The sequence below is a fragment of the Talpa occidentalis genome, unplaced genomic scaffold (genome assembly GCF_014898055.3).
Source record: "Talpa occidentalis isolate TD23 unplaced genomic scaffold, MPIMG_talOcc4v2.1 talOcc4.12, whole genome shotgun sequence".
NCBI lineage: Eukaryota > Metazoa > Chordata > Mammalia > Eulipotyphla > Talpidae > Talpa > Talpa occidentalis.
This window is the reverse complement of record NW_023601212.1, coordinates 79,984,725-80,009,588: the sequence shown is the minus strand read 5'-3', so window position 1 is coordinate 80,009,588 and position 24,864 is coordinate 79,984,725. Positions and strand designations below refer to the sequence as shown.

The 24,864-nt window shown below is 50.1% G+C and overlaps 1 pseudogene; it reads left to right on the top strand.

The window, feature by feature from the left end:
• Nucleotides 1-5,307: 5,307 nt before the first annotated feature.
• Nucleotides 5,308-5,811, top strand: LOC119240150 (60S ribosomal protein L23a-like; annotated as a pseudogene).
• The last annotated feature ends 19,053 nt before the right edge of the window (nucleotides 5,812-24,864 follow it).

Here is a 24,864-nt window from a genome sequence, read left to right as displayed (position 1 = left end):
AATCCGGTGCTAGTTCTTAGTTGGATTTTTATCCTAATACACTGGTCCAAACACGGTTTGTGCCATCGGGGATCCAGAACCGAGGAGAACACAGCTCCAGACCTTTAGGCCATCTGGGTTGGGGGACAAGCCCTTAAGAGACCCTGCAGAGTAGGCAGGGAGATGGTGGAAGAACACACACAATACCACCAGCGAGGACAGGCCAAGGGCAGCTACCTCTGCTCGAAGGAGCCAGAAAGGGTTTCCCCAGAGGGCTGATGGGAAAGGCAGCCCTAAACAGGCTTCGGGAGGGCGGGGGCAGCTGAAGAACCTGCCCCACTACCGCTCTGAGAGGCACTGCTGTTACCAGCAGGTCTGATGTCTGCCTCCCCATAAGACAGAGCTCCTGGAAGGTCATCTCCCCTCCAGGTATTAAATTCCATACATCTCAGCCCCAGAGGAAGAAAGGGAGGAGGAGGCAAAGGGGTGGGGCTGAGCAGCCACATAGAGTCCCTGGGCATCAGAAGCCACAGGACCCTGATGTGGAGACAGGCAAGAGGAAGATCTGGCAGGATTTCCAGCCTACACGAAGTGGTGGACATGATGGCTTTACACTGGAAGTAGGTGGGATTAGGGGCTGCAGGCCCGTGGGCCACTCCTAGGAAGGGCCTTTTATGACAAGCACTTGCGAGCCGCCCCCAGGGACAGGGCGCTCCAATCTGTGTGGCCTTCTCCAGTTAGGAAGATGTCATGCCCAGGAACCTGGGCTAGGGTGTGGACTCGGCCTCTGCCCATGACCCCACAGGATTGAGGGAGAGGATGGACAGGAAACACAGGGTAAGCCCCAAGCCCTGTGACAGTGTGGAATTATTCATCAGCAGGTTCTTGGGTCCCCCCCAGGGTCCCGATCCTTGGATGTTCCAGAGAGAGAGGGCAGCTCGCACTCGGCAATTAATGACAGGCTGGTTTGCATCGTCTCTAGTTACCGTTTTGGGCCTGGAATGCACCTCACTGCTCTAGCTCCCCCCTTACAGCGTGTACACCTTCTGCATCTTCCTTGTGCCCACCCAGTCCCCTGCCCTACCAGCCCTGAACCTGGGCTTCAAAACCAGCTGGTTGAACCAGTACAGCCTCAAAACCAGCAGCTTCGGCTGCTTCCTGCACACCTTGACTGCATGCGAGAATCGTTTGGGAGGCTTCATAAAATGCTGGTGCTCGGGCCCCATCTGTGGGATACTGATTCACTGATGTGAGGTCGGGGCTGCTTCTCAGTATTTATGAGACTAAAATGGCCATTGTCCTTCTAAGCTGTGGCAAGGACTGAGCAGCTCCAAGAGATGGCAGGTGCCCTGGGAAAGGTGCACCTGGAAGACTGGTACTAAGTTTTGCTCCTTTCAGATCTCGTCCACCTCAATGGCTTAACTCCCCCTTTGCCTCAGACGACTCCTCATCCTCAGTGTCCGGTCCTGAGGGATGGAGGCTCACAGTAAGGAGTTCCGTCTGTAGCAGGCTCAGTGAACGGCTGCCCCTACCCCCGCCCCCACAGTGGTGATCAGTGATGGAAAGCCAACTAGTCTAGGCAAGAAAAAGATTTGGGGTATCTCCTGTAGCTAAAGGGTACAGGGTTTGAGGCCCAAGGGGCATTTGGTGCAAAGGTTCACTAACAACACATCTGTGCAGCTGAAATATCCCAGGGCAGGCCTCTGACTGAGCTGGCCAGGCAGGCAAGTGGTCACTCGACACCTGAGGCCAGCAGTGTGGGGTCACAATGTTCAGAGAGGACTCGTATTTGGGGGTTTTATTTAATTTTTCATTCATTCACATGTCCGCATAACTTTGGGGTGCCATTTTTATTCCTCCATGTGTGCACATACTTCACTCACCTCCACAAAACCTCCCGTGTCAATGCCCTGCACCCCGTTGTTTGCTGTCCCCTCCTCCCTCACCCCCATTCTCTCTGGTAAACAGTATATTTTTCACAGAGCCTAAGAACTGGTCTTGTTGAACTTCGCCAGTATAGTCTTTTGTTATTTATATTCCACGGATAAGTGAAACCATCAATGTGCTACGTCCACACCATGGAATGGTATTCGGCACTAAAGAAAAATGACAACAGCCTGGATGAACCTTGGACCTGTGCCAGGTGAAGGCAGCCTGTCTCAAAGGCCACAGAGCACGGGATTCCAGTATATGAAATGTCGAGAACAAGCACTTTTATAGAGACAACATAGGTTCGTGGTTGTCAGGGCTGGGGAAGGGGGAGCGGCCGCTAATGGGTACCGGCTTTCTCTTTGGGGTGATGAAGTGTGGCGATGATTGCTCAACTCTGCATATACTGAAAACCCATTGAACTGCAAACCTTAAATGAGCGAGCTCCGTGATATGTAAATTAAATCTCAAGGAAGGTGTTATTTAAAAAAAAAAAAAACAATATTCTGGGGCCTCTTGGGAATAGGAGGTCTCTACATCCCTACCTAGCCTGGCCCCCCAGATCCTGCTTTTTGCATACAAATGTGTCCACGCCCAACAAACCAAATAGAAAAAAAGCCATCTCTCAGGCCAGGTGAACACAGCCAGCCTGCCGGAGGTCCCTGGGAGTAGGACGGGGAAGATGCATGGCTGCTTTCTGGCCAGCTAGCTCCTCACTCCCCAGTGAAATACCCCGAGCCAGACTGTGGTTTTGTGACTTGAAGTCCAAGGCCATGAATCAACATAATCTACTTATCAAGACCAAAGGCTTCGATTGCTGTAGGTGTAGAAGGAATAACTCACATTACTTGGCGCCTTCAAGCCGGAGGGCTGGGCAGCTCCCCGGTGCCCACTGGGGCCGTGCCCGTGGATCCTGCCACTCCAGCACACATCACCTGGGGCCATGCCTTTCCCGTGGCCCCGCTTGGAGCCTGGCAGTCTGGGTCCCCTCCTTCCTGGTCAGAGACTCCTCTGGCTCGGGGCTTGGCTCTCTTGCTGCTGTGGACATTCTGTGTAAGTCACAACATTTTGCATAGCGGGGAGGGGAGGGGGCAAAATGGGAGAAGAGAATAAAAAGTAGAAACTCCCAGCTATGAAATAAAACAGTCATGGGGGTATCGTCCACAGTCCCACAGTGCTGTCCATGTGAAGGACACAGAGAGAGCAGATCTTACACATTCTCATTACAAGAAAAAAAAGTTTGTCACAATACATGGTGATGGGTGTTAACCAGACTTGTTGTGGTCATTTCACAAGATACAAAAATAATGAATCATGTGGTATGCCTGAAACTAACATAATGTGATATGTCAATTATATCTTAAAACAACACAGCGTGCGCACGCACACACACACACCCCCCTCAGTCAAGAGCCCTTTCTTTGGTTCAAAATGCTTCTATGCCTTCCCAGCCCTTTTATGCCTTCAGGAGGTCCTGAACCTCGCCTGGTGTGGTTTCCAGGAGCCCTGCCACCACCTGGGCCTATCAGCTCCAGGCCACAGTGCTCCCATAACTCCCAACACCCCAGCCTATTTCAGCTCCACAGAGTCCCTGTCCCCTCTCTCTCCTCCAGGTCTCTGGACAACCTCCCTACTCTGCTTTTCTTGCACCTGGTTAGTTAGTTCACTCCTTCTTTAGACCTCTGCTGAAACCCAGCCTTCAAGAAGCCTTCCCTGCTGCCCGGGAAGGGTGCTGGTCCCTGACCAGCACTGTCAGCGTGGCATGTGGGTGTGATTGTTGAGTCATGTCATCATCTCCTCCAGGCCATGCACCATGAAGGAAGGGGCCTGTCTGCTTCACTCACATTGGTGCCCCCTCTGCCAATGTCCACTGGACACTGAAACAGAGAATCAGAGAACACTGTTCTGAAGTCTCTCTCGAGCCCATTCCTGTCTTCAGCTTCTAAAATTATCCCATGCTTCCCAAACATAAGTCAGATCTCTGTCTAGAACCCTCCAAGAGCTTTCCACTACAATTACAGCAAAATCCAAAAGTCTCACCTCGGTCTGCAAGACCCTGTGGGGCCTGGCTCTTGGCCTTCTTTCCCTGAATCATAGGGCTATAAGCAGAGAAAGGCCTTGCCTTTGGGACAGCCACTTTGACCTCTGACCATTCTTCCCAACTGTTCCTTCTACCAGACATTCGTCTGCCCTCACTCCTTCCCCCAACCCCTCCAGCTCTCTCCTCTCTCACCCTTACACCTGAGAGGTTGAGTTCTCTGCATCTTTTATGGATGAGAAAAGTGAGACAAAGTTACAGCCATTGGGGAGTCAGCTGGTGGGACTCCTTGGGGGTCCATGTAGTTTGCCTCACTGCCTCTACCAGAGCCCTCCTTTAAATAGATACCCAGAAACCAGACTGCTGAGTCATTTAGTAGCTTTATTTTTAGTGGGTTTTGTTGTTGTTCAAGGAAGCTTCATACTGTTTTCCAAAAACAGTTGCACTAATTTACATTCCCATCAATGGTACAATGGTTTCTTTTCCTCCACACCCTCACCAACACTTATTACTACTAGTCTTTTTGACGTGAGCCATTCTCACAGGTATGACAAGATCTCTCACTATGGTTTTTTTCTCTCTTTTTTATTTCATTTTTATATTGTGGTTACAGTTTTCACTTGCTCGTGTGCACATGTTCCGTTCACCCTCCACCAAACCACCCATGCCAATACCTGCCTTCCCTTTCAAGCCTCTCTCCCCTCCATCCTGTTTGCGCTGGTGGCCATTAAATTCTTTCACTAAGTCCAACATTTACTCCTGCTGTATTTTGCCTGAGTATGTTTTTTGTTATTTGTATCCCATGGATGAGTGAAATCATCTGTTATCTTTCACACTCTGACTTCACTTAACATAATATCTGGAGGTCCATTCATTTTGTACCAAAATCACTATTTCATTCTTTTTTCACAGCTGTGTAGTAGTCCATTGACTACATACTCTGCAATTTCTTTATCTAGTCACCTGTTGAAGTGCACTTAGGTTGGTTCCATGACTTGGCAATTGCAGATAGCGTTGCTGTGTTTATAGGTGTACATAAATCTCATATGGGCGTTTTTACAATTTTAGGATAAATACCTAATAGAGGAATTGCTGAATCATACAGAATTTCCATTTTTATTTCCTTTAGAACTCTCCATACTGTTTTCCAAAGAGGCTGCACCAAGCAGACCTCTCCTGTCTCGCACGCTGCTCCCCTCAGCAGTGTATTTCAATCAGTCTGCCTGTTCTGCTCCCCGCTCTTCTCTGGTGAATCCTCTCACCCTCCTGCGCATCTGGCCTATACCCCAGTTCTTGCATAAATAAATAAATAAATAAATAAATAAATCTTTTAAAAAAAAAAAAAAGACGTTTTCACGAAGATGGCGCCGAAAGCAAAGAAGGAAGCCTCTGCCCCTCCCAAAGCCGAGGCCAAGGCAAAAGCTTTGAAGGCCAAGAAAGCAGTGCTGAAAGGTGTCCACAGCTATAAGAAAAAGAAGATCCGCACTTCACCCCCTTTTCGGAGGCCCAAGACATTGCGACTCCGAAGGCAACCCAAATATCTGCGGGAGAGCGCTCCCAGGAGAAACAAGCTTGACCACTATGCCATCATCAAGTTCCCTCTTACCACTGAGTGAGCCATGAAGAAAATAGAAGACAACAACACACTTGTATTCATTGTGGATGTCAAGGCCAACAAGCACCAGATCAAACAGGCTGTGAAGCTCTATGACAGTGATGTGGCAAAGGTCAATACCCTGATCAGACCTGATGGAGAAAAGAAGGCTTATGTTCAACTGGCTCCTGACTATGATGCTTTGGATGTTGTCAACAAAATTGGGATCATCTAAACTGACTCCAGCTGGCTAATTCTAAATACAATTTTTCACCATTAAAAAAAAAAGAAAGAAAGAAAAGGTCCAAGGAGGCTGCACCAACTTACATCCCCACCAATAGCGGATAAGAGTCCTTTTTCACTACATCCTCACCAACATTTGATTCTATTCTTGATATGGGCCATTCTCACAGGGGTGAGATGACAACTCAGTGTGGGATTTTGGACTTGTATTTCTCTAATAATTCACAACAATAAGCATTTTTCATGTGCCTGTTGGCCATCTGTATGTCTTCTTTGGAGAAGTGTCTATTCAGATCTTCTGCCCATTTCTTAATTGGGTTGTTTGTTTTTGTTGTTGAGTTGCATGCCTTCTTTTCAGTTGGCACTTAATTCCTACTGCAATTGGAGTGGGAGAAGGGAAAGCGGATTTCAAAGATGTTTTAAGAATTGCACCAAGATGGAAATGGCATTTTCTAGCACTATCTCAGCACAAATCAGTATTTTCTCTGGAGATCCTAGACGCTCCCCTGGTGTCCTGACCCTAAGCCAGTACTGATGTGCCAGAGCCGGGTAGACAGGGCGTTCTGGTAGACACAACAGCATCACTTGAGCTGGGCACTCTGTGTCACCTCTCCCTGGCCTGGGCACACCAGCAGGCCTGGGACAACCCTCTGATTCCTCTTGGTTTCCCAAAACCAGTACATGACCTGACCTGGTGTAGAGCGGGGCTGGGTGAAAAGTTGTGAGTGTGGGAGTGAGCCATATCTGTGAAAGAGCTAAATCCCCAAATAGTTACTGAGTGCCTACTACGTGCCAGGCATTATGAATTGAGAAGAGAGTAAAATGGCCCTGTCCTTGTCCTCACGGATCTTACAGTCAGATAGGATATGATGGGATGTGAAACCAGACCAATCGATATTTCATGAAAGGTTTTGCTGGCATTTTCTAGCACTCAGATTTAATCTTAATTGAAAAGCCATTACAAAGTTCTAAGCATGGAGAAACATGATCTGGTTGATATTTTTTAATCACTCTGACTGCTGAGTGGAGACTGGATGGAAGGTGGAGTCGGCCTATTGGGCCACAGGTGTCTGGCACTGGATGATGGCAGCCGAGATGGGTGGTGGCCACGGGATGGTGAGTAGTAATTGGATCAAGGTCATATTTTGGACCTGGACTCTACACAGTATGAGGTCAAGTTGGGAGTGGAAGGTGAGGGAGAGGGAGGTGTCCACATTGATCTCCTTTTCCTGCTTGAGCAACCAGGTGGAGGGTGATGATATTTGCTGAGAGGAGAAAGAGTTGAGTTTGCGACATGGAGAGTTGGGCATGCTTGGAGACATCCAGGAGCAGGGGACATGGGTGGGGTGCTCCGGGGCGAGTGCTAGTGGGCCAGATTGTGGATGAATGACTGAAGGGACCCATGGGGACAAAGAGCTGAGTGGAAGCCATGGCTAGAGCCAAGGGTGAGCCTGCTGCCCCTGGAGTCAGCTCTTCTGTGGAGCTCAGAGGTCACCTAGGAGACGCCCCAGCTAGAAAGACTGGATGAGCCGACCCCTCGTCCCAAGTCCCACTTCTCATAGGTCTGGGACTCTGGGGCTTGCTGGGGATGTCTTCTAACAGAGGGTGCACATTCCTGCAGTTTGGGAATCAGAAGAGACCTTGGCAGGTGGAAGGGGGAGAGTGAGAGGCACAAAGGTACGGCCTGGAAGCCCCCCTCAGTCTGTTTGCACAGCTGTCCAGGTTAAGTGGGGGGGGGGAGGGCAGCATGAGTCACTGGCTTGCATTTCCTGTCCTCCACCTCCAGGGGAAGACAAGGGGGGGTGGTTTGGGGAGGGTCTGGCACTGGGCACCCCCCCTTTCCTCCCCCCTCCCCTGCTCTGAGCCTCAGGCTCTACCTCTTTACCTGGAACTCCTTCTCCTCCCTGGTCCCTCCAGGCACCTCCTGCACCTAGATCTTTCCCCTCCTGCCTTTTACTTTCCCCCTGAATGAATGGCCCCTTCTTCAGCCCCATCGCAGACCATATTCTAGTCACCCTTTTCCAGTCCCCGGCCAGGCAGTGAATGGTCAAAGACACATCCTGGGCCGCTCGGCCATGTTTTCAGCCTCTCATCCCGCACATACTAGGTGCTTAATCAACGTCTGGTGAGTTGAATTAAAAACGTTTCAGCTTTCTCAAGCTATGGCTAAGATCTCTCTCTCTCCTTCTCATCCCTCTGCTATGATGGTATTCAGGCTTGGGGTGTGGAGTTCTCGGGAGACATGCCCTAGCTCTGGAGGTTGGAGGAAGTTTTTCCTCCCCAGGTGCCAGGTCTGCAAAAGACACCAAGCACCCCCACCCCAGGTTCCTCAGTCACAGCCGGACAGGATCCCCTTTCTTGGCTGGTCCTAGCATGGCAGGGACTATGCCAATCCCTTCACTTGTACTACCTTGGGGAAGCTTCACACCAGTCCCTTGGCATGCGCACTCTTATCCCAGGTCACAGTTTAGGAGGTACATTTAGAAAAGTTGGGGCACTCAGGAAGGCCAAGTGACTGCCCATGGGCAGTTGGCAGCTTCATGGAGGGCCTGTCTGGCCTCAGGGTCCCGCTCCTGGTCACGAGCCCCTCTGGGTGGCCACTTATGGGACCCGCTAGAACCAGAGCATCACGGGACTTAGTGACTGGCTCCTCAGCCCCCCACTCCCAGGTGCACAGAGATCAGCCCTCTGTGAAGCCCCTCAGCACCAGCCAGGGAGCCAGAGGCACAGTCTCTCTCTCTCTCTCTCTCTCTCTCTCTCTCTCTCTCCTTGGGAAAGAGACACAACCCCTGCCAGTAACGGTTTACCCACTTGGCTTCCTGTTAGGTTTTTTTCTTCCTTCCCCACAGGGGTGTCTCTTATCTCAAGCTTCATGGGGGGTACTGTGCTGGGCTGTTTACCATTTGATGACAGTTGGTGCCAGAACCCACCTCTTGGGGAAAGTGGGGAGGAGAATTGCAAACCCAGGTGGGTCATCCTCAGGCCACAGCCTTCAGGGATGGGACAAGCAGGTCTCGAGTGGTTAGTGAGCAAAGCGAAGTCCAGCTGTCAGCCTCCATCTCCCAAGTGGGCCAACAGAGTTCCTTGTCCTGAGCTCCCTACAATCAGGGACGTGGCAAGAACTGCAAATTATCTATCAAACAGATAACCGAGAGGCGGTTGGGTCTGCTGAGCTAAGGGCTTGCTTTGGTCCCTGAATTAGAAGTTCATGACGAATGCAGAGAAAGATTGCTGTAGAAATTGGCCCTTTCTTGTCCATCTTCTTCCTACTGTTCCTCTTCCTCAGGTAATGCCTCCAGGTGCCTCGAGGTTTGAGTGCCGTGCAATCCTATGGCCCAGGTCCAGTAAATCTGCACCCTCCTAGGTCTCATAGCCCAGCTCTGGGCCTCACTTCAACCTGTCACCCTGCCCACAGCCCTTACAATCTGGTGCCCTCTCTGCATCTGGCCATCCTCACCCCTCCCTGGCATCTAAGCCCCAATCTAAGTGCCACTCATTGCTACCAGGCTGCTCATCTCTCCCTCTACCTGCTCCTGTGCTCAGATACCCATGACCTGAGGGACACCCCTTCCTGACCAAACATTACTCTGCATCTCACCCTGCGAAGGTGAGGTCTGGACTCCTGATCACCAATGGCCCGCAGGACAATAAGCTCAAGTTCCCTAACCATCACTCTGGGCCTGCCCAGGGCTAAGGTTCAAGGCCAACTCTGATCTGACTACTCCTGAACCTCTGTCCACTTGTCCCAGCCAATGTACTATCTGGACCGTGGAGGAAACAGATGCAATGGGTGAACAGAGAGGCAGAGCTGACTTGGGTTCGATCAGGAGAAATTCACCCAGCAAACGGGGAGGAAGGCACAGCCAAGGGCTGGGCTGTCCAACCTCTGACCAGAGATGGAAAGAGACATTCTCATCTTGTTTCCAGGTGAGAGCCCCATAGCCAGGTGGGGTTTAGCAAGCCAGACCGTTGTCTCCACAACTTCAGTGCAGCCCAAACTCAGGGGAATGACTCACATGGAATCCCAAAGGCCTTATTAACCCAGCAGACTACAACTTGAGCTCCAGGAAAGGAGTCAGCACCAAAGAGGGTCACAGAGTCACCCAGCTCATGATCATGAAGAAGGGAGGTGTAGGAAAGTGACACCCGAGGAGGCAATGAAGGTGGGAGAGCTCCAGGATTTGGTGGATGGCTGCCTGGCTCCCCCACAAAGAGGCAGCAGAGTGCTGTCCAGGAGGAGCCTGGGAGAGGCTGAGGAACCCAAGGGAAGGAGAAAGACAGCCCCAAACAGACTGCTCTTCACAAACCACCACTGTGAGGACACACATGGGGACCGCATGCGCCGGGGCCACGGGTGAGGCAGGGACACGGAGGCACCAGGGAATGGAAGGAAAGAGACAAGTGTGAAACTCTGAAGTCACGCCTTCATTTTCCCATTGGTTCCTCTGGCAAGTACTAGTTTACCATCTTGCAGGGACAGAGAACAGAGCAGCGATAAGAGCTCAGACTCTGATGTCAAATGTCCTTAGTTCAAATACTTGCTCTGCATTTTTTTTTATTGTGGGATATAAAACACAGATAACATGACACCATCTTCAGCATTTCTAAGTGAGACTTGACTCTGACCTGTGGAAGGACTGTCTGTGTTCCTGGTTCCACCTGGCAGTATCTTTCTGGTGCTTTCTGTCTCCTGGTGGGCAAAGCCTGGGAGGGACATAAAAATATATGTAGACACACTGGGCTTTTGGATTGGCAAGAGGAGCTGTGTGTGTGTGTGTGTGTGTGTGTGTGTGCACGCGCACAAGGTGGGGGTCCCCTGGGAAGAGAGTACTTACACTTCACTCATGAGCTCCCTAGCTCCCCACAGCCAACCTCCCTCTCTAACTGCCAAACCTAGAGGTCCAGCTGTTCAGAGGCCTGAGTCTGAAGGACACCTGCCTTTGTTCCCACTCACCAATGCCTTCTGGGGAGCAGGACCATCCCGCCATGTGAGGGCGAGGAAGTTTGGGTGGCCTTCAAAGTGACTCAGGGGAGAGGGATGAGGTGGGCCAGACCACAGACTGACCACTCTGGAAAGGACATCCCCCAGCAGGGAAGTGGGGGGGTGTGGGTGGTGTATGAGGCTGAAGGGGCTTTAGGGCGGACAGGAATGTTGGGGATCTGAGAGAAGGAGACCTGTGTTCAAGACCCAAGAGGAGAGACGTGGCCCCAGAGAAGTCTGGACAGGAGGTTCACCTTTCCCCTGAGGAAAAGGGACTGTGGAGAAGGGGGGTTTGGCCTCCCTGCAGAGATAAACGCGCACTGAGAAGATGTCATTGGCTCTGGAAGGTGGAGGCTGGGAATGCAGAGGCAGAGGCCTGGCAACCCACAGGCGGGGCTCCTGATCCTCACCCCATCGTGGGCCCCTTCCCCTTCAGCAGGGGCACACAGAGAACCACAAGCAACAAGAAGGGGCTCAGGGCCCTTAAAATCCAGCCACCTCGTGTGCAGATCGGGAAACTGAGGCTCAGAGAGGAGGCCCCACCTGCACCTCCATGATGACCCCGGCGTTTGCTCCACCTGCGCCAGGCAGGGGGCGCCCTTCTCCGCGGCCGGGCCCCGCGCCGCCGCGCGGGCAGGTCCCCCAAGGAAAACCCTCTTAAAGTTTTTACTTCGGCGTGAACTCACCGCCTCCATCCAGCCGCGCGGTCTCAAAGGTGAACATCACACAAATGCGTTGCAGATGTGCTTCCTTCCCTTCCCGGCTACTGCGCGCGCCGGCGAGCCCGGCCCAGCCACTGCGCGATCCAGGCCGCGTTTTCCATCCCGCCCGCCAACTTTTTCAAGCTGTAGTTATTTGATAATGATTTTTTTTTTAAACCTCTCCCAATAATTGTTATCCTCCCCGCCCGGTGCAGCTCAGGTGATGGCACAGACTGCAGACGCCTCCTCCTCCGGGCGCGCGGCGGCTGCCCGGGGGGTGAAAAGCCACAACCTGGGCGGCTTCCGCGGGTTCCCGGCTGGCCCGGCCCAGCCGGCAGGACGCCCCCTACAGTGGCCCCCACCAGGGCTCTGCACGACCCCCCGGGACCCCCCCCACCCCTCCCCCGCATCCTTCCCCCTCCACCCCAGCCCTCAGGACACCTCCCCCAGAGGTCCCTCTCTGGACCGGAGCTGTCTGGTGGGTGTGCTGGGCAGAGTTCCAGCCTGCAAACATTTATTGGGCACTTACTGAATGCTCGGGTCCTGAGCAAAGCACTGGTCTCTAAAACAGGTGACAGCAGCCCAGCTCCTCAGGGGCTCAATCCATGCAGACTGGGGCCTCAGTCCCTGTGTCTGGGAAGTTGAGAGGGGCTACCCAGTGTGTCAGGGTCCAAAAGGAGGGCTGGGTGCACCAAAGGCCCAAGGCAGGCTCTCGCCACCCCACAGCCTTCATTCCTTCCTCAGGCCCCTGCTAAGGGTCCCCACCAACCAGAATGAAATCTCCCAGAGACTCTTCTAAGAAGCTCCAAGACTGGGAGATTGGGTCCTGCAGCAGAGTACATAAGTTGGGACCCAGGCTGCTGCAGTCTCAGTCACCCAGACAGATGGAGGAGAGACAAGCCTCTGAGCCCCGAGGGAGGGGCAAGCTGGGGAACAGCCAGGTGATCTCCTGCTTCCCCACCTGAGGGTCACCTGTGCTTTTCATGCTCAACCACAAGTGGCTCTTTGAGAGGAGCCACTTGCTAGGGGAAGTCCCACCACAGCTTGGTTACACCCCCAGAAAGTTCAAAGTTCTTGAGTTAAACCTGGATTAATTTAAAGTTTTTTAATTAATACATCTGAGGTGGAACTTAGGCATCCAGCAGCAGGGTTTGAATGAGGGGGAAATGAAAGGTGAAGGCCGAGGGAGTGCTGTTGGGCTGCTGGGAAGAAAGGGGGTTCTGGATGAGGGGCTAGTCTCTCCAGAAAGGAGTGTTCTTGGGTAAAAGCGGTTGGTTCTGCCCTCCACTTTCCTTACACTGCTCTTAAACAAGCCCCCGGCCCCCAAGCATGGTGCTCACTACTCTCCCACCCAGTGGCCTGGCTCAAAGACACAGAGTATTGAGGGGATACCAGCCAATCCCAGGGAGTCCAATGTAGGGTAATCCAAGAGTGGCTGAGCCATTGCTGCAGCCTCATGCCCACGGAGGATTTCCTGAGGGGCCTAGGAGTGCCCCAACATACTCATAGTGGCTCCTCATTCTTCAGCAGATAAAACCAGATTTCAGAGTATGGGTTCATGGGCCCCTCTGTTCTATGCCAGCTTCTGCCTCTGCCTGGTCAGTGCAATAGAGGGGACACATTCCCCGTCCCACAGTCACTGTGGGAAGCATCTCCTGCCTGAGCACAACTCCACCACCACACTCACCTCCAGGTACCCACAAATCTAGCCATGAGGATTGGAGTTATTGCCAGTCCTAACACCACTGCATTTTCCCAGAGCATCCTGTGGAATTCCCACATATACAAAACATGTGCACACGCCCATATACTCGTACACCTCTCCTGCCCGGTCTTCTCTCAGCCAGTGCTGGACAATTCACAGTCATTCATCATATATGACTCTCGCAGAATGAAAAAGAAAATTTTCACTGATGAGCATACCTAGACTTTCCAATCAGAATATCCAGAAAAGCTCTTTTATTTCTGGGCCCTATGTTTTATGATTTAGAACTTAGTATTCTTTCCCCTTTTTAATTCTCTACGGTCAGGGCACATCATCTGCCCAGTGTGGGATCTGCACAAGCCCCAGATCAAGGGTGCCTCCTCTATCCAGGATGCCTTACAGCATCTCCAGACTGGGCCATACTCCCACAGGCCTCTCTGCCACACTCTCTACCACACTCCCACAGCCCTTCCACCATTGCCACCCAGCACACAGATTGAGGCCATCTGTCTGCCCATCCCTCTCCTTCTCTGTGAGCCCCTGGGAGCAAGAAGTAGGTCTCACTCCTCCCTGTGTCCCCAACAGCACAAGGAAGATGTCAGGGACTGTTTATGGAACTGAGCCTGATAAACGGGTCGGCCTAAGTGATTTCCCTCCTGCTCCAGCATGTGCCCCTGACTTGCTGGAATAAGACGTGCCTGGCCAGCCCTTCACAAGCCTGCCAGCCTCACAACCAGGTGGTGGACTCTCTTCAGAGCCTTGGAGAAATCCCTCTCTTCCTGTCTCCCTGGGTGCAGCCAAAATCCTCAGTCTGCAGGAGGGGTTCCCAGGGAGGGCCCCCTCCCAGGCCAGCCTGGAGGAGGGGGATCAGATGCAGGGCTCGAGGCCCCTGGTCTGCACAGAGACAGGATTTATCTCAGTTTGGGGAGGTCCAGGGCCCTGGGGCCCTATATCATCATTAGTTCCATCAAAGAGGCGGCTCTGATCTGAAGGGGCAAGATGCATGGCGTCCAAATTGGAAACAGTGGTGGGCTATGGGGCAGGAGCTGGTGGGGAGAGGGCTGGGGCTGCCCTGGGGGAGCCTGGGACACTGGAGGAGTCCCACCGACAGTGCAAGGGAAGAGGAGGAGGAGCAGAAGGGGGAGGAGGAGGGAAGAGAAAACATTCCACTGGGGCTCCGGGGAAGAGAGCGTGCAGTGGAGATGGAGCCCAGCCAAGTCTGGAGTCAAGGCGACCTCCCCCAGGAGGCTGCTGGAGAAGGCGGTTAATCCTCAGAACCACGTGAGGGCCTACTGTGTGTGTCTGACCCCAGGTGCATCTGTCTCACTGCCTACAGCAATCTGGGGAAATATGCTTACTGATGGGGAAGCTGACTGAGACCGGAGGACTGATGTGCCCAAGGTCATCTCAGGCACCTGGCACAGCTGGGATTCCTGTCCAGGAGTCCTGGTCTGCAGGCTTCTCCACCTCCCTGGAAAGGTAGAACAAACAGAATGTTGGGCTCTTAAGGTTCTCCTTCCTCAAATCCCCCTGTCAGTGCCCACTAGGGCAGTGGTCTGATTTTAAACTCCAGGTTTAACCTAGAGAGAAACAAGACAGAAGTATCTTCTAAATGTTGGAAAGTGGCCACACTGCCAGTATGGATTAGTGGAATGCAAATGACACATTCAATAAAATAAATTTAATTTTTTTTAATTAAACAGCTATAGGACACCCTACTGCTCTTTGCTGATGATTATGCTCTTTCTAAACCTCCCACAACAGAGGATGTTCTAAACGCCCTTTACCCCAACAGGCCTCCAGACATCTCACGCCCTATATCTCCCCAAAAGCAGCTCTCTACAGTGGACTGAGAACCACTGGAGCCACAATCTTGCCAACTAGCTGTGGGTCACCCAGATGCAGCTCTGTCCCTCCCTGGGCCCCAGGGCCCTGTTTGGAAGGGAGGGATCCCCCTGGAAGGTCTGGGAGAGGGTGGGGGAGGGAGTTGGTGGTGGTGGTGGTTCTTTAATGGGAAATGGAGCAAGAAAAATTCTCAGGCAAGGAATCAGTCTTGAGGGATGGGGCAGGGATGAGCAACAAGACTTCTGCATGATGGTGTTCCAGAAGCTTTGCTTCTATGGTAAAAAGTGGTAAACAACTTAAACTTCCAGTAACAGTTGAATATTCCATGTGCCGGAATGTCATGGAGACAGTGTAATGCGGTCCCACATGGGGCGCAGACCTCTCCTGCTGCCCGCTGCTCTCCCTCGTCCACTCACAAGGGAGAAGTGCTGTCCTTACAGGCATGAGGGTTAAATACGGGCACTTTGGTAAAAGACCCACCCCAGTGCCTGGCACTCCATAAACGCTCACACTCCCGTGACACCAGGTGTGTGGTAAAAACAGGAATGAAAATTATATATATGTGGAACAGTTCCAATATTGTAAAACAGCAACGACAGCACAGAAAAGGGCAGGAAGGCAATACAACAAAATAATTGCTGAGTTGTGAGATTGGAGATTTGGGGGTTCACCTTTTGTATTTTCCAATTTCTCTATGATTGGATTTTTCCCCAATACTTGACTTTGAAAAATTTCAAATATACAACAAAGCTGACATATCTTCAAAGATTCTAGCACTAACGTTTTATTATATTTTATCATCTATCCATCCATCCATCCCTCCCTCCCTCTGTCCATCCACAAATCCATCTTATTTTTTTTTCCTGCTGCACTTTAAAATACATTGCAGACAGTAAACTTTCCCCTAAATACTTCAACATGCATGTCAAGAAAAATTGTTTTTAATCATTTCCTAGAGGCCAGAGGGTATCCTGGCCTTTAACAAAAGCAACCAACAGCTGCACCTTCCTTGCAACAGGCTGGTGGGGGAGCTGGGCCTGGGGTGGGGCTGGGCGGCCTCACTCTAGGTGACACAGTCGGTCCCTGGAGCCCTGTGGTTTCTCCCCAGTGAGGCAGGGATAATGAGATGTAAATAAACCTCTCTCCAAGCAATCATGTGAGGGTGTGGTGAGGGTTACCTGAGATAAGGTCTGTGCACACCTTGGATTTGCTGCAGGGATAGAGTTGTCATATTCAGAGAGAAAATACAAGATACCCAGTTAAATTTGAATTTCATTTTTTAAAGGTTTTAAAATTTATTTTGCAGATAAATAATACCTTTTTTCAGCTTGAGAATGTCCAGCAAATAATTAGGGCATCGATAGGATAAAAAGAAAAAAACCTATTCAGGGCCTCCCCTGCTGGCGCAGCGGTTGAGCACTGGGCTGCGAAGCTGCCCGCAGCCTCTGTAGCGCCAGTTCAATCCCCGCCGCCGGCAAAGGGTCCCACATGGCACGCAGACCTCTCCTGCCACCCCTGCTGCTCCCCTCAGCAGTGTATTTCCTCAGTCTGCCTGTTCTGTTCCCCACTCTGGTGAATTCTCTCACCCCCACGCTTCTGGCTGTACCCAGTGCTTGTATAAATAAATAAATAAATCTAAAAAAAAAAACAAAAAACCTATTCAGTCTATATTTTATCTGGTAACTTCATGCAAGACAGGGAAATGGAAACCATAGGAGATGCCTCTGGGAAGTTAAGAAACAGGTTGGGGGACCTCCCCAGTGGCGCAGCAGTTGAGCACTGGGTTGCGAAGCTGCCCACAGCCTCTGCAGCACCAGTTCAAGCCCCGGCCGCGGGTCAAGGGTCCCACATGGCACGCAGACCTCTCCTGCCACCCGCTGCTCCCCTCAGCAGTGTACTTCGTTCCTTCTGCCTGTTCTGCTCCCCGCTCTGGCTCTGGTGAATTCTCTCACCCTCCCGCGCTTCTGACTGTACCCAGTGCTTGTATAAATAAATAAATGAATCTTAAAAAAAAAAAAAAAAAAACTAAAGTGAGTTAGGAATATTCAAAAAAAAAAAGAAAGAAACAGGTTGGGGGTTTTGAGAGTCAAGCTGCACATTTGTGCTGCGTTTTGTAGTTCACGGAATATTTTTCCATCTGTCATCTCACACTGGACGTCACCCTACAAGAGAGTACTATTTTGTTCCCATTTTAGAGTTGAAGGACTTGAGGCTCAGGACGAAGTCCAGAGTCAGTTCTGGTCTCAGGGAAGCTCTCTCCAACCTCGATTACTCTCCTTGAAACTTCAACAGGGCTGTCAGCCCTGACACCCGCCGGTGAGGCTCCAAGACACTAGCAGCAAGTCTGCAGCTCCAGTACTCAGGACTCAGTTCCTCTGTAATGGTTGATTTTATGTGTCAATTTGAGACTGGGTATGTGGTGCCCACGTGTTTGGTTAAACATTATTTCTGGGTGTGTCTGTGAAGACATTTCTAGATGAGATTAGTATTTGAATCAGCAGACTGATAAAGCAAATTGGCTTTCCCTTGTAGGGGGCATCATCCAGCTGATTGAGGACCTGAGCAGAACAAAAGTAGAAGGAAGGGGTAGCTGGCTCTCTGCTTGAGGCCTGAGCTGGGTCACCAGTCTTTCCTACCCTGGGAACAGGACTTCCACCACTGCTTCCCCGGCTCTCAGAAGGCCTTCAGACTCAGACAAGAACTTACACCATAGGTTCTCCTGGGACTTTCCTGGGCTTTCCTGATTTATTTCTTTTTTTTTTAAATTTATTTATTTATGCATACAAGAACTGGGGTGTAGGCCAGAGGTGTGTGGAGGGGAGAGGATTCACCAGAGACAGAGTGGGGAACAGAACAGGCAGACTGACTGAAATACACTGCTGAGGGGAGCAACGGGTGAGACAGGAGAGGTCTGCCGTGCCAGGTGCCAGGCATGTGGGTCAGTTCTCCGGGCGGCTCGGGATCAATCTTGTGTTGCAGAGGCTGCGGAACACTTCACAGTGCTGGACTTAATCCCTTGCGCCACCAGGGAGGCCCCTATTGGTTTATTTCTCTGGAGAACCCTGGCCAATCAATCTCGCTCTGATCGGTTATATAGGTCTCTAGGGACCAGCTGCTGGTCCCACCCTGGGGAGAGGGAGGGAACAGGTGTGAAAAACACCATTCAGCAGAGGTCTTGGCAGGTCACATGCCAGCGATGGGGCTGAGCCTCCCAGGGGTCACAGGGCAAGGCTACAGCAGGACAGAGGGAGCAGCCAAGTTTCCCACCTTGTCAGTGCTCATTGCAGGGCCCTCTCAGGCTCCACACGTGGCTTCTGGGGCAGGCACAGCTGCAGATGGTGACAGTGTGGCAATACAGCAGCTGTCGGGCACACCACAAACAGAAAAGCGGGTATCCCTGAGGGGCAGAGTCAGTCAAGTTCTCTTTCTGATTCCCTAACTCTACTCTGTCCCTTCAAGCAGCAGCACTACTTGGAGCCCAGGGCAGCGTCCTTGACTCAAAACGCTGAATCCATGTAAAGGAATTTATGTGAGTCCTGGGCCTCTACTCTGACTCTCCTCCCGGGCCCAGGCTCTTTGGTCTCTAGCTCGCTAATCCTTCCTGCCTGCTTGCAGCCATCCTGGAGACGCGCCCTTTTGCCAATTCATTCATTCATTCAGTAGAATCTGACATGCCAAGGATGACTGATTGTTTACACCCTGTGGTAAGTAACCTCTCCACCAGTGGGACGAAGCAAGAGGTCGACAAGATGTCTCCAGTTAATCATTTTCCAAAGGCTTATTTATTTTTAATAACCTGTGAACGTTTTCACAAAATAACATGGTTATTTCTATTATGTCATTCCCACAACCACACCTCATTCAATTGAAACTGGGGCAGCCAGTTTGGGGAACTGTGAGTTAAGGTTTCACTCCAGGGCCAGCTTCTCAGAGGTGAGACAATTTGTAAAGCTCACCCACCTCTCAGACAGGGCCAGATGGTTCTCCAAGACACCACCAAATCCCTCCCTCGTTTTGGAGCCAGTGCCGGCCTGGCTGTTCTCAAGAGTCAGCCACCAGCTCCAGCACAGGATCGAACACAGCCTCTTTACCTGCCATGGGGGTTGGCCAGGCCAGGACCAGGTGCGGGGCTGAGCCATACACGTCACGAGGTGATGGTGCTCACTGTCTAGGCCCCCCGTCGGGGCAGAGCTGAGCCCCATAAGCAGCTGTGGTGGGACTCCAGTTCTAGGGTCTTTTCTGACATCAGGTCTGCAAATGTATCCCATATGTCTGGCCATTGCTTCACTTATCGGTTCATTGCATTTAAACAGTTGTTTTAAAATATAATTTGTTTTCTGTAATCATTCACTGAAAGCTGTGTGCATTTAAATTTAATAATACAGCAACCAAACTTTTATAGGTTTGGCTAGTGTCGGGTGCTGTTCTGACAAATAGGAAAAAAAAAGATTCATAATGAAAAAGAGAGACAAAAAAGATTCACTATCTGAATTTTCATGAACCTCTACCACCCCCCACCCCCACACACATCTGCCCCATGCCAGAAATTTTTTTTTCTCTGAAAAGAAGGGGGTTTTTTGTTTTGTTTTTACTTTGAACCCCTGAGATTAGTTTTTGGCAAGTTTCCTTTACTCTCTACCAAATGGTTTTGAAATAGTCATCATTTCTGAGATGATAAACAGTAAAAAAATTGCTTTTACTTTTGAAGGCAACGAAAACATGTCTATGGTTTCACTTTGAAGCTCATCAGGAAAAACTCCTATCACATTCAGCACGTGTGAAGGAATTCTCAATTCATGGACCACCTGTGTGTCTGATAATCGTTTAATGCTGCTTCCAAAGTTTCAATAATCTCTGGAAGCCGCTCAATCACAGAGATAAAACCTGGGGATGTGCAACCCAATGTGATTCCAGCAAACTTCCCGGCGTCTGCATATGGCTCGGCCACTCCTGTTACGTGTGTTTTGGGTAATTGCCAGTCTTTTCACAGATGAATGGACGGTGTAGAACAAAGAATTGAACAGAGTGGAAGCGGGTCACAGCTTTTTCCTGTGAGGCCTCAGCCTCACGGAATGCAAGGTGGGGCAGAGACAGCTGCCTGCACAGCTCTGGTGCCTCCTGGGCATGTGGGCCTGCCCTGGTCAAAGTCAAACCTTTGCTGAGAGCTTGACCACCTGGGTTCTGAACCCACCTCTGATTGACTGCAGAGATGTCTGATGGCCCTGTATAGGTTGATCTTTCTCATCTTTTCGAGATTAACAAAACCCACGTACCCCTGCCATGGAGAGAGTGAGCGAGATCTTCTTTACTTCAGCTGTCACGTTCCTTCGTGGCCTCTCTGGTGGCCTTAGCCGTTGTTGAATCAGGAAACGTGGATTCCATTCGCCATGCCCTTGGTGCCTCGGGTTTTATTCTTCTGATGATTTCGTTTTGAATTTGCTCATTTCTGTAGGCATCAGCAGATTCATAAGTTAGAAACCCGGCTTTCTCTCTTCCAGCAACTCCCTCCAAATTGCCTTTATTCACAGATGAAATATACTTGTCATGACTTCTTAACGATAAACACTGTTTTCCAAGGAATAAAATATGTTTAACTCTGAATTTCAGATAGGTTCTAGTTTCCCCAAGCTGTTACGAGTGAGCAGATAATAATTTGTTAGCGACAGTTTCACCAGGAAATCAATATTCTCTGCCTCCGCCCCAACTGCAATGATTTCAGATACATTTTATGTCTTCCGTGTTTTCAAATTTTGAGAGATTTTTTTTTTTTCCTAAACAGAAACTCCTTGTGTTATATGTGAGAGATTCTTCTCTGCAGGTGTATCTGGTTGGCAAAACACTGGCACAAAAAACGAGGGGAACGTGCCCAGCTATCCCACTACCCACCACTGTGAATCTGACACTCAGAGTCCTCAGGACTCCCAGATTGGCCTTAAACTACTCACATGTTAAAAATAAAACTTAGCTAATCCATCGAACTATGTGTGGTATCCCGGCTTGAAACCATATTATTTTCTATATTTATATTGGCATTATTTGTGTACAGAATAATTACGGGTGGTAAGGAAATACCTGCAGTCCTGCATGTTGACTCTGTCATTACAGGCGAGAAAGATTGTGAGGCGGTACCCCTATGCAGGGTTAATATCTTCAGGACCTTGTTGTCTCCCCAAAATACTCACTGGAGCCATATTCTGACTATACGTATGAGTTTTAGATTGGCGGAGTAGAACTCTTAGAAATATGAACACAGACTTTGATTTTCACATCTTTTTCCAATAATGGCACTTACCCAGAAAGAAACCATAGCTGACCATGACCAATATATCCAATAATTGAAGGGGAGTAAGACATTTGTCTTCCTGGCAACACAAAGCTATACACTTGTCAACATGAACACGGGGTTTACTTGAGTGAATGGGCAGGATATTTGTCAAGGGAGAGGGCATAATTGATGGATTCTGCTACCGTGTGTGTGGTGCTGTTAGCTTTCATCGTCTGTCTTGATGAGAAGATTACTATTTTTTTATACTACTACAACATAAAGGGAAGTATGAATGGGGTTTCACGTGTATCTTACTAATTTCATGTCTTTTTGACTCATCTCTGTCACATTTCTGACAGTTCAATCCATGACTCCTCTCTCTTTGAGAAGTTGGGGTGCCTCTGTTTTTTCTCTTACAAATCCTTGGACTTTCAGGAGGCATTTCCATGCCTGGCCCATAGCTGGGCCAAGAGCACAGAGCTGACGCCTCCATCTCAAGTCCTGGGAAGTTCAGAGCTCAGAGGGCAAGGCAGAAACTGAAGACAGACACCTGTTTCTTCCTGTATCACATCAACACAATCCTGCTAAGTCAGTCAAAAGGTAACTGCAGAAGATGGAGCCATTTTTTTTCTCAGACTGGAAGGAAACATCAGCAAAGATTTCCCAGATGTGGCTGGCAGTGGCAGAGATGAGGGGTGACTTGTGGCCCCACCAATAATCCCCAAAACATGACCTAAGGGAAAAGAGTATGCAAATTCAGTTTCCAGACAAGTTCCCAGTTTGTCTGCCCAACCAGATTTTGGTCCTCAGATATCACCCAAATAGAACAGGGAAGGGGTTCTTAGGAAAAGTCAGGCTCCTTGGCTAATGCTATCCTTTACATCCACAGAGCTCCCCTGTAGGGTAAATGAAGATGCTTGGGCTTTTGTGCCACTGGCCTCTGTGGCTATCCCCTCCGGCCTCAACTGCAGGAGGTGCTGGGGAGCGTGGGCTCGGGGCATGCATGCCTGATGGCAGACACCTGGAGGATGGTGAGGGCGTGAGTAAGTGGGCACACCTGAGCCTGGAGGCTGAGCATATAAGTGCAGTGTCACAGAGGCCTGTGCAGCAGAGGGACAATGAGAGAATGCCAGAGAACTCCAGAAAGCCAGAGCAAGTAAAGATTGGCGGAGGGGCTGGACAGCCTCCTGGCCCAGCCACCCTGCACCTGGTTGCCTCACTACAAATGGTGTAGAAAGATCATTAAAAGGCTGAAAAAACCACTGAGGGCCCACTCTGCCCTACTACCTGCGCTGCAATCCCCGCCAGCTCTGGAGACCTCGTTCCACTCACGTAGCAGACTGGGCCTGGGTCCCCCCACAACTACTCCTGACTCAGAACCACTGCAGCAGGCTCTCTGGGTATGGGGCCGAGGTGTCTTCTTTTCAAACAACTACTGATGGCAAGTCATACAGCCCAGACATGAGGTCCACCACAGAGTGCTTTTGCTTTAGAAAAGAAGGGTGAGAAGCTGCTATTCACACTGTCATTTAAGGTCAGTGATGCCCATTGTGAGCTGGGGGCTGCCCTGGAATGGAAAAGCCTGTCCGGTGGTGGCTGGTGACCTGTGGCCTCCCCAGAGACTATGTCCTCCGTGAGGCCAGCCTGGGCCCCTACTCAAGTCAACCCTTGGGGAGTCAGGAAATCAAATTCACACTGAATTCAGTGAGCTGCTGAGCACGTGGAAGACTTTCCCCACTTACTTCCCCATTGACTGAGCTCTTAGCTGCCCCTCCTCCACCCCATGACGCTGCCTTGTATCCAACCACATCATCTCCCACTGGGCCCACTTCTCCAGGGCCCCTCTGCCTCGAGCCTCTCCCTCTCCGATCCACAGGCCAGGCTGCTGCCTGGCAATTGTCCATAATGCAAATTGATCTCATTTTTCCCCCATCTATATCTTTAAATGACTCCCTCTTGTCTACTGGGAGATGTCTAAATTCATCAGCCCTGTGCTGGAGATCTTTTAGAATTCTGAAAGATCTGAGAATGCCCTAGCCCCTATCTTCTATGTCTCTGAACCACCCCATTAGTGCCCCACCCACTACCTACCAGCCTCCTCCACCAGGCGTGTTCCAGCAAAGCCATGTCATATAGGAAAGTGGTTAGGAACCCAGCTCTTGAGCCAGGCCCCAGGTCAGGTCCTAGCAACTCCAGCTACAAGTTTTGGGGCACATGCATTTGAGTAAGGTACTTAAATTTACTCTGCCTCAATTACCACATCTGTAAAATGAGGATAAAGATTCCTGCTTCATGGAGTTGTAATGAGGATTAAAAGATTTCACACCTGTAAAGCCCTCAAAAGACTGTCTGGCCCAGGATAAACATCTAGTAATCATTTGTGTTATTATTGGGTCTTTGCTCACACTTTTCCTTCCACCTGCCTGTCCTTCCATTTCTCTTAGCGAACTCCTATTCATCCTTCAAAACAAAATGCAAACTCCAGCTGTGAAGCACTCTGTGACAGCTCTGGGATCTCTCTCTCTCTGTCTTCTTCATGTTCTCTGCCTATTGGACTCACCTCTCCCCCTGCATTTCTCACATTGAGCCCTGAGATCCCTTCCTTAGCTCCTCGATGAGACTGAGTTCCATTTACCTTTCCCCAGTGCCCACAGGGCCAGTTTGATGAATGGGTGAAAAAAAATTCAGAAATGGCAATAGATTTTTATCTAGTATCTTCTTTGGGAACAAACACTAAAGACCATGTTATGAAGGAGAAATGTGATTTCTATCTACATGATCTTTTTTAAAGCCATAAAAGACTATTAATGTTTCTAAAATGAAGAAAAATTTGAACAACTGAATAAAAGGTTGGACTCTTTTTATATCAGAGAGATAATAAAATAGAAAACCTTTTTTGTTTAATTAGTCATTATGATCAGGTATCTATGGAAACAACTGGATGTTCACACTCAAAATAGACAATCATCTATTCGTTTAACAATGCATAATCAACAAGAAAGTTGGAGCCTGGAGCATCAACATTCGTTCCTTCAACAAGTGCTTCTTGACCATGAATAATATGATGAGGAAAAAAACCTAACCCTTGCCTTCAAGGACACTGCAGTTCACAGGGCAACCTCAGCCCAACTGTTCTGATGGAAGGTGTTTGGGATCAAGGCAGGGGATGCCAGAGGCTGTTTGCTCACAAGTGGAAAGACCTAGCAGCAATAGAACTAAGGTGGAAGCGATAAGAGAGAAATGTAGGAGCAAAATCTTGAAAAGGCTGGCCGGGGGTTGGGGAGATCAACAGCAAAAGGGCATGTCACAGAAAGTTCTAGAATTCATGAGGGAATGTTCCAGAACTCGAAAAGGGGATGATGGTTCAAATTGAGTGTGCATAGTTATCAAAATGCACTTAAAATGAGTTGCATTTGATTGTGTGTAAATGATATCTTCATGAAGTTGATTTTTTTTTTCCCCTAAAAGTCCTTGAGAGGAAGAATGACAGTGGTATTTCTCAGTGCAGAGGGGGAACAGAGGCTAAGGGCAGACAGGGTATGAAAGGGAAGATAACCAGTTTCTAACATACTTCATTCTGGGCA